Source organism: Stigmatopora nigra, chromosome 2 (genome assembly GCF_051989575.1).
Source record: "Stigmatopora nigra isolate UIUO_SnigA chromosome 2, RoL_Snig_1.1, whole genome shotgun sequence".
NCBI classification, from domain to species: domain Eukaryota; kingdom Metazoa; phylum Chordata; class Actinopteri; order Syngnathiformes; family Syngnathidae; genus Stigmatopora; species Stigmatopora nigra.
Window position 1 is genome coordinate 3200960 of NC_135509.1, and position 10732 is coordinate 3211691.

General features: G+C 37.4%; 1 long non-coding RNA gene across 2 annotated transcripts in view; it reads right to left on the bottom strand.

Annotated features, from left to right (window-relative positions):
- Nucleotides 1-2251, bottom strand: part of LOC144186957 (uncharacterized) — a 42216-nt gene extending 39965 nt beyond the window's left edge. For both annotated transcript variants that reach the window (XR_013324830.1, XR_013324831.1), the window contains exons 1-2: nt 2160-2251; nt 725-870 (exon numbers count right to left, since the gene is read on the bottom strand). This is a non-coding gene — a long non-coding RNA (uncharacterized LOC144186957). The remainder of the gene's footprint in view (nt 1-724; nt 871-2159) is intronic.
- Between the last annotated feature and the right edge of the window lie 8481 nt (nt 2252-10732).

Below are 10732 nucleotides of genomic sequence, written 5' to 3' on the forward strand. Positions count from 1 at the left end.
ATATTTACCCACGTTTGTGACCGAAGGCGACACGGGAAAATGCCCTGGGTGAGTCATGATGTGGAGGAGAATAAGAGGACCCAAATCAGTTTACTAAAGGATCAGGAGTGGGAAAGAAAGTAATTGAGCTTAAGGAGAAAAAGGATGAAGAGTGGAAAATTTTGGAATGAGGAAGACAATGTGTTTGGTGTTTGTTAATCACCAAAAAGTGGAACAATTACTCAAATCTACGGACTACAGATATTCGTTTTGCAACTATTTCAGTTCAACTACCATTCCAAAAATACTAATATTACTACAAAATAGAATGAAATAGTACTACAATGAATTGACGTTCAACGGGCACCGGAAAAAAATGCTGTAATTGTCTCCCTAAGGACAAATTTGAGACTATGATCTTATTTAAATATAATATATTCGCAATTATGCCTGAGGTAAAAGTAAAAATAAGCTTGTCTATTGAACGATTTAACATGTATCTTAGGTTGGACCTAATATAAATTATGTTATAGGGCACCTAGTACTTGGGATGTTCTAGTTCAGGTATTGGGTAACTACACTAACTATTAAATATGGGTAAAACAGTCAAAAAGTACTTTGTGGAAATGGGATTCAATATTTTTTGTACATGTACTTACTTGTTAGTTGAATACTCCAATGCTACTCTTTGACAATCCACTTTTTAGAACTAAATTCAGTAGTAGCAAAAATAAAAATGTCCTACCTTTTCTTCTTTTCCAGGTCACAGTTGAGTAGGTGAGAAGTAGAGTACATTTTAGATTCGTCTTTATTTCATTTTTGTTTAAATCTGTTCATTTCCACAGTTTGGAAATTCCATCCATCCATGATGTCATCAATAATTGATTTTTCCTATAATACAAAAGTGACAAAAATAAGTCATTATTCATATTCATCCATTTTTTGTTACTACAAAACATCTTGTTCCATCATGGTATATTATGTAAGCTTCCATAAATGGGCGAAAGTTGACATTTTTGATTACTGTGAATGCTTTTGTTGAGAAATAATGTCTCAAATTGGATCAGCATTTAACTGGGCTCTTATTTGCGATGTGATGACACTGCACAGCTGACTTAGTGCTTGCCGGCATCCAAAATGGAGAAAAAGGGAGGGTGGGGTAATGGTGGACCCTGTATAAATGAACCATTCACCAAAAATTCAATGTCTGAATGCTCTTTCAAGTCTTCAGGAATTGGACCGTTAATCAAATCCCAAATGGTAGCTGTCGTCTCCGTTTATTTGCCACAAGCTCGGCCTTGTTAAAAAAAAAAAAAAAAAGAAAATCACAAGAGCTTGGGGAAACAGATTTGGCCGCAATTTGAAATTCCTAATCCGCCACAAATCACTTTGTACTCAAATGAGTTTAATGACTGTTTGAAGTTTTAACATCGTGATCACTGCTCGTACCCTCGTTAAACACTGTGGGCTTTTTTTTTATTCTTCATTATGATCACTACTCGTTCCTTCGTTAAACAATGTTCTTTTTTTTTATTGGAAGTTGTTATAACCAGTCTTTTGATTGCAAATTTGGAATACATTTTTCCCATTAGCCCATTTGGGGATTCCCTACGCAATACAATATGCAACTACAAATACGAGTAAGCTTAACATACACAATGGTGCTTTTTAAATACACCACCTGGTTCTATATGACACTAAACATTTAAAACCACTTCCCAAGCTGCTTTATTGACGAATTACAATGATGCCTTGCATAATATGTATCTTTTTAAAGGAGAGAAAGATTTATTTTGAATAATTTAACTGTGTGTTTTGTACAGTTACGGCCATGTAAGAAGAATTGTGTACTTATTATTAAGTCAAAGGTGATTTTGTCTTCCTGACTATCTCGCGATTAGATTCCTAGAAGTCACCAGAATCTATTTTGTTTTCCCCCCTGAATGAACACAATTAACTTTGACCAACATTTCATTGAAAATAATACACAATTTTCCATTGACCTTTTTACTTACTTTCTTTAGTGACTTTAAAATAATATCATCAGACTTTCAGGTTCCGGGAATTGATAAAAAAAACATTGGGGAAGTACTTTAAAATCATTTCTTACATATTAGTGTATTTATTACTAAAGAAAATAGTATTAGTGTGTGTATTTAGAGGAAAAAGTAGACACTAACCTGTTGAAGGAGACGTGCTTCATTGACTTTTTTTATTTTCATATTTTTCCTTGTGGCTGCCAAAATGTCACCATCTTTCCCAAAGTTTGACCTGAAAAACATTGATACAAAAATGATATGTTATATCATAAACAACATGTTGATTAGAGGAATATAAATAATGTTTTTAAGCAAAAAGGACAGCAAATGGTAATAACAAATATTCAATAACAGAATGGCTGACATGAATAATATTGCCATATTAGCTAACTGCGATTTAACTTGGTTCAACTGTAATATGAAATATAACATTAATTGTATTAAACAATGTGTTTAAGTGCCAATGTAGTTAAAGCCAAGGAATAAAGTATATCTTAAGCATATTTTGCTATTATCCATTGAAAAATACTAACCAAGTTGTTGCCTTGTGAATGGAGTATTACTGAATTAGCATGTAGTATTATTAAACTGCATATAAAAAGCTAATAATGTGGAATTTTTTAAAAACTGGCAACAGATAAGCTAACATATGAAATTAATTCAATGCTTTCTTTTATGGTCATTATAGAATTTTGCTATCATTGACACTAACAAAAAAAATCTGTAATAAAATCATTCAAAAAAAATTAAAAACATCCAGATTGTATACAATAAAATAAGAAATACATTTCCCAAAAATGACTTAATCATTATTTGCTAATCAGCACCTGCAAGAACAAAAAAAGTTGACCTTTGATAGCTCTGTATGATCTTTAAAAAAGACATGAGGTTGAAGTCAAGTGTGCCATCTGTCTTTTTGTTTAAAAAGATATACGTAATACCCTCCATCACGGAGCGGATAGCGGGCGAGAGACGTCTGGACTGAGAGTTGCAGACGTTTCTACCAGATTAGAGGCGAGGTTGCGGGGGATGCGATAAAGTAAGATTAAGACATTCCCGGCGTGTTCTCACTAAAATCGGCCTATTGGTGAACACTTAAATCATTTACATGTGATTACCTTCCCTTGGCTTATGTATCGAAACTATACATGTGAAAGAAAAAGTATACCATGATGATTTGTTGCCAGTTTCATCTTTTTTACCGGTAAAAACTGATCTTTTTTGTGTGTTTTCAGTTCCTTTAAAATCTCCATCATGGGTGACCCTATCGCATTAATGTCATGTTGTGATCACATAGTATATTGCCTATATATTAGGGTGATAATCTTAAATGCCTTAAGGGGATTACATTTAATCTTCTTACAGTAGCGTATTGGCGGATTTTCACGTACTATATGGATTGATAGCCGCAGATAAATCCGAAAAGGAAATGGAGGAAAGATTTTTTTTCTACTCATACAAGAGTGAACCCAGGTTTCCATAAGGCTAAAAGCATTGACTCCTCCTCCCTCCCGTTTGCTAGCTTTTTTGGTTTGTCTGGCAAGCTGAAGCTCAAGGACGAATAGATAACAGACATTGGCTCTATGCATACACGTTTCCAAGACTAAATCAAACATTCGTCGTATTCAAGGAAAAACTGCGGGAGTAATTGGCATGTGCGATGTTCGCTTTCCAAAGTGTTACCTCCTCTTGCTTCTTGGCAGGGAATCTAGAACATATGTCTACAAATGTACCTTAAACTAAACTAGGACTTTGTACCCAATACAGTTCATAGCGAAACCAAATGGAATATCTTTCCTGACGTGGATTGTATAACACTTGTCGCTTCTAAGCTTCACTTGACTCTTTCCACACCCCGATTGATTAAAGAGCGAAGACCAGAGAAGGTCTCTTGGGACGCAACCTCATTGACACTTCCAGTAGCCCCCACGCCAGCCGGCAAACCTCCCACGAGGCCTGGAGATCCCCTTTTAGCCCGGACTATCCGCAAACCAAGTGCGGCTGTCACCAGATCCCTTCAAGACCCTCAAGGTTCTGCGGAATGGCATGTGAACCCAATTGGCAGCTTAACGGACGCGGGCCACTACAAACAAGAGGCTCTCTGGGGTCATTTGGCCGACAACCTCCCCTGAGAGTGACCCCCCACTGCCCTGATGGTGATCTTTGTGTCAGGTCGGAGGGGGTTCTTGCAAGATGGAATAGAATTTCAGACTTGTAGATGACTTTGATCAGTTTTAAGATGTGTTCTCATCTTGGTATCAATCGCTATGACAAAATTGGACCAGAAAATTGCCAGTGGGCTTATCTTTTCATATTTTCACTCAGTACAAGACAGTCTAAGCATTAGCAAGCATATTCCTGGGTGGTTCTCCCGCATCTTCCCCCAGCAATAAACGCTTCTAGCCAGAGAAAATGTCAATGTCGCCGATCCGGTTTCAGAAGAAAATGGCAGAGCCCGAGTTTCCTAGAAGTGATAATGACCTCTTCTAACTGTGCAAGCCAGCACATGCAAGGAGCGTGTTGTCGAACATTGTCCCATTTACAGGGGGTCCTGGTTTTACTGGCGAGACGATTTACGACGCTCGTCATTTACAAGACTGCGAATCAAGTGCCTAATTTAGCTTAAGAAAGCCAGCATTTCCCGCATTTGTATTTAATTAAAATTCCAACTTTAAATCTGTATTGCGCCTGAACCAAACTAGCTAAAAAAACGGCGTTCCACAAGGATCTATCCTAAATCCACATATTTTTACATTATTTCCTGTTATAGGGGAAAAAATCATCGCATGAGAACATTTGAACAATGTTCAAAATTATCCATGATTTACTTTAATCCACCGAAGATCAAAATTACACCTAAAAGCACAATAAACACGAAACCTTCCCCAAATCTTAGCGCTGATTATTCTAAAGAGTCGATTGACGTGACAAGGCCAAGCATTATTACCATCTTTTTCGTGGTTATGATTGACTGCAGCTGTTAGTTCTTTTTAAAAAAAATGTTTTGGTAACATTCATCAGCTTGACTGACATTCTAAACAATGGAAAAGCCAATAACACAATAAAGATCTAAAAGTAGAAATAGATATTAACACTAGTTGGGTGGTTTTGGTTTTTCGAGAAAAATAATTCTGCATAAATCCTAATACTTGTCATCACTTTTCCCCCCAAAAAGTCGAAGCCTATTTTTTCCCTTTTTCTAACTGTGAACATAATAGCTCCATCATGGAAAAGAATGATTTAAATAAATAGAGAAAAGCCCCAAATAAACAGAAAAAACATGCCTAGGATTAGCATTCGTGTAAAATTTGACCACAGCCAATGGAAGGCATGTTTTTCATTTGAAAAACTAATTGAGGGTGTTCGTTTATTTAGACAATTGGTGTGTTTTACTTGTACTACTTGAGAACATCCACTTCTGTCATTGTTTGACTTTGCTCATATTTCTTCATACTAAATAAACCATGTTAAGCCTTCCATCATAGTCAATAATTCAACTCCTCCACATCTAAGATGCCCTCAACCGTCTCCTTGGGCTATCTGGAGAAATGACTAGGATTCATTTTTCATGACACTATGACAAGTATATATCATGAAAGTATATTACACGCTTAAAGAATACAAATATTTCATGTTGAGACTTCAAACTGAGTATAAATGACCTTCATGTGTGAGTATTTAAGTCCAAACTATTTTTCAGAGCGCCAAAAAAGCACTTAATAAAGATATTTTTCTATGCGACTTAGCCTTTTATAGTTTAATGCTTAAAATACAATGAATTAGATTTTTTTCGACTACCCTAAGTCAATTGCTGAGATTTACATGATAGATTTTTTCTGTCTTTTCCAATGAAATAGATAAGCATCAATAGTATTGAAATATAATAACTCAGAGGTAGCTAACCCTTATACATTGCGGTTTGTCTGTAATTGTGACTTAGCCTGGCAAAAGGGGTGTAGCACTGTTGCCAGGGAAGGTCGGCTGGCCTTGGACTCGTGACTAAATGGTATGTGTTTATTTACATTCTGCTGTGTCGTCAAAAATACCCACCAGTTGGTTTGGGGCCGTAAAGTTTAGCGGGGCGCATCGTCATCGTGGTGCTGCCGCGTCTTTTGCTGCTACTGCGTCGACCCTCGCCATTGGCCCAGGGGGTGGGGGGGGTCGATCCGGGGCTTCTCGGTATTCGACCTGGAAATAAACATGGCAGAGTGATGTAACAGCGGTTAGCGTTGAAATCTTGCGTCAGCTACAGTGGGATGATGCAAGATGACAACATATGTTTGAGGAATGGAGCGTCGCTTGTGTTCCGGTGTCATTTGATGTCGGTTACCATGGTTGCAAGGCAAGAAAGTGCATGTGTGTGTTTTAGAGAGAGACAGGTGGCTGTAATGACCGAGTAAATATTTGAACCTGGCGAACAGAAAGTCCCGTAATGTTACGCAGTCAATTTTCCACCAAGCCCCGAAGGCACGTTTATGCCTGTGTAATTAGGGCCAAGTGACATAGCAAAAAAAAAAAAGATCTTGACTTGTTCTTTAGTCAATTATCATCACATTTTTATAGCTCACTTGAAGAAATTATACTTAAGAGTCCAAATGTACATGCACAATATTCAGTTCTATTTTCAATTGCTTGGAATGTCTGCAATTTCCACAAGTGACAGATCGGCATTTTTGTCCTGCGGCCTACTCTGGGATGAACAATCGGCGCTTTTTACGACGTTCACCTCAAAGCGCTCAAAGGGACGGATTACAATGAACCATTTCGTAAAAAAGGGAGCGTTGAGAATCATAGGGTGTTCCATTAGTTAAAGATAAGACATCCTAAGGTTACTCTGTTACACACTTTCATATGCCTCACCCCTCTTTCTTTTTTAAAATGAATACAAATAAGTACAAAGAAAATATTTTGTTTAATTTTTGTACAAAATGTACGCTTTTACAAAGGAAAAATGTTATTTTTTTATAATTTAAACCCTCATAGGTCACTCATTGGTTGATGGCCATATACAACTGCATAATGAAAAGGTTTAAATTTTATTACACTAAATTGCCATTAAATTTATTTAAGAATATTAACAATTTTAGTTTTTCCCCTCATAAAAAAAGGACCAAAAATATTCACTATCCCATGAAATGGATGAATGGATTTACACTATTTTTAAGTCAATTTCCGAAATTAATTTGAAAATCGACGATTCGTAACAACCCTACTTCTTAATAATTTTATCTAGTTATAACATCTCAGCGCCCTCCAGTGGTCTCCACATTTAAACGACCTTCCCGAGAATGAAATCTCATTGACAAAAAACCCTCAACGTCGCTCTAACGTGACCCAATAGGACGTGCACGAGTGTCAGATTATAACATCTTTGATAGGAAATCATCCCATGCACTTTGAGTTATCGGGAGAAAGCAAAAGCCATTATCCCTGGATGAAAACAAATGGGCTACGTGGACCCGGTCACGCGCCCACCCGCCCGCCCGCCCGCCACTGCTGTCAGAGTACGGCGTCACCTTCGCGTCAGCGCTATGCCTTTGCCACACACAAAGCCCAAACTGTGCTCGGCCTGGAATGAAGTAGCAGCTGATCACGCGTCGGCTCCAAGACTCTTGACTGCTGGGGGTAAAAAAAAGGGGGGGTCCTGTGGTGTATGCAGGTGGCATTGGACACAAATGGACTTTATGAGCCATGTGCCATCATGCTGGGGTATTAGTGCAACAAGCTTCTGAGGGCAATGGAAAAAGCTGCTTCGGCATTTTATTTGATATCGACCGGGGTTCTTTGTCCTCACTAGTTAGGACTACTGTATTTTCACGACTATAAGGCGCAATAAAAAGTCTTAAGTTTTCTAGAAAATTGACAGGGCGCCTTATAATCCAGTGTGCTTTATATATGGAATTTATCTATATAGTTACATTACATACATACATTATATATATATGTATGTGTGTGTAATATGTGTGTATATATATATATGTGTATATATGTGTGTATATATATGTGTAAATATGTGTATATATATATGTATATATATATATATATGTATATATATATATATATATATATATATATATATATATATATATATATATATATATATATATATATATATATATATATATATATATATATATATATATATATATATATATATGTATATATATATATATGTATATATATATATATATATATATATATATATATATATATACATATATATACACATATGTATATAATGTATGTATGTAATATAACTGTATAGATATGGAAAATTCTGTTTGAAATCATGTTTGGAGCCGAACTATGCTCATAATATGATTTTATTCCACAATTTTTTTCTTCTAAATGGCCAAAAAAAACAAAACTAGTTGTGGAAAATTGATATCAACGACCTATTGACCTATCCGTGTGTGAATCCAACAGAAGTTGTGATACATTTCCATCCGCAGCATCCCCTTTTTTTTACTCAAACACACACACACAGTTCAGCTCCATTAGACTAAACTGTGCCAAGTCCCCAGAGTTAATGTTTAGACGAGCTCGGCCTAGCAAGATATACGCAGCTTGGGCTGAAGGTCGGTCTGCATGTCCTCTTTGATCTGTGTGTATGTGTGTGTGCTTGTTTTCCAAAGTGTTGCATGGATATTTCCAGAAGGCCTACCTTGTCTACCATGGACAGCGATGGAAGTCCAATCCATTTGAACTGTGATGGACGGCAATCCATTTCAAATTGATGTCTATTGTCATCAATGGTGGTAAATGATTGGTTGGTTCAAATCTAAATGGGGAAAAAATATATATATATATTAAAAAGAGAAATTGAAGTATTCTACATAGTACAATTCAAAAGAATTATTCCACTCTTAGACTTTAAATGAGATCATTTATGACAGTGTTCAGAAACCTTTTTGAAAGAGAGAGCCATAAACAATTCCTATTTTCAAATGTTATTCCTTATGAGCCATACTCACAATTTAAAAGTCAAAATACAAAAAAATTGCAGTCATTTTATCACTTTTAAAGTACAAAAAGTCTCTAAATTCCTTTGCCAACATTGTTATCAATGAGTTCAATGTGTATCAATGAAATCAATGACACAATCCTGACATGACATTCCTATTGGTAAGAGCCCTATGCACTCATCATAGGAGCCACATGTGGCTCCCGAGCCATAGGTTCCCAACCCCTGATTTATGAGTACAAATTTGACTTTGGCAGGATAAAGTGACATGGCAAAACGTGTTGAAATGTAATTGGTCAAGGAGGAAACTAAATCATAAGCTAATGTTCCACTGAGTGTACATAGTCACATTTACTCAGTCATCATCCCCTGAGCTGATGATTTTTCTTTTTTTTTTGGGTCCTCAAACATAATATCACGTTACACAGCTGACTTTTCTAAGCTCCAATGCCACTTAGGCGGCATTAATGCCAGCGAGGGTGGACGAGCCAGCAAATAAATGGCCGTCCAGCCCTGTCAGAGGAGTGACGGAAACACATGGAAATCCAGCTGCGTCCAAATGAGGCCGCCCAAATGCTGACGGCGCAAAAAAAAGCACAACAAATCCCGCACGCGGATCTTCACATGACCACATGAGAGTTTGCGAGAGGCATTGTTGACCGATCAAGTCTCTCTATTTTTATTGGCCGCTACAGTCACATGACGGCCTTTCTGCCAATTCGCCGGCGCTTTGGTTTTTTCGTTTTGACCCGAAATGTCGCAGTATTAAGCGGTAGGCGCCCGTGGAACCGCACGACCTTGTTGAAATGTGCCTGGCCTTTTTTATTACAGTGTCAGCACAATTTCGACCCACAAATGTGCACTTTATTGAATTTGATACTCCCAAAAATATATATTTATACACCAACATTGTCATTTTTATTGACAGTGTTAATCAATCATTTCACATGAACCTCAAACACCACATTAGTTCTTATAAATCTTCATTTTTAGACTTTCCCAGTCATCAAAACTAAAATCTAAATTTGCAACAGTCATTATTTTCTTTAAAAGTATGCTGATTTTGTTTATTTAATTATTCTAGTCGATTTTAAGACTCTTAATAGCAAAATTACTGTATTTTTACAAATATAAGGCGCACATAAGGCTGAAATTTTCTAACAAAATAGACAAATAATTCAATGTGCTTTAATCTTCACCATATGCCACAAAAACCCTCAATGCCAACAAAGCCCACCTGCTCCAACTGAAAGCCCCCCAAGAAGCATTGAATATGTTGGAGGCCCAATTTCGCCGCTGCATTAACCTCACGCTGGGCTCCGGTCCGCAAAGTCTTTCTGTTCGCGTGCCCAGACATGGAAAAACGTTGTTGCAACAATGGCCACACACACACAGGATTACATATGGACTGTAAATTGTTAATATGTCACCCAAGACAAGTTTCCACTGAGAACTTTGGTTTCAGGGGCATTGAAAAAAAAATGGCAGTGAGTGAGTTAAAAGTGAAAGAGTGAGCTCATGACAGGGTGCGCGAGTGAGTGCGTCAGTCGGAAGAGAGAGAGAGAAAGACAGTCGCTCGACTATGACCCTCGCCGACTGCCAATTGGCAAGCGACAATCTGGCGGCAGGCCACGCGACCCCGACGCCTCAGGCAACGTGCAGTTCGCCTCGTTCGTAGCGCCTTGACGGAAAGTAGACGATCCGTTTGGCCACAGCGGCCGCTAACGGCTGAAAGTAGATGTGGATTCAT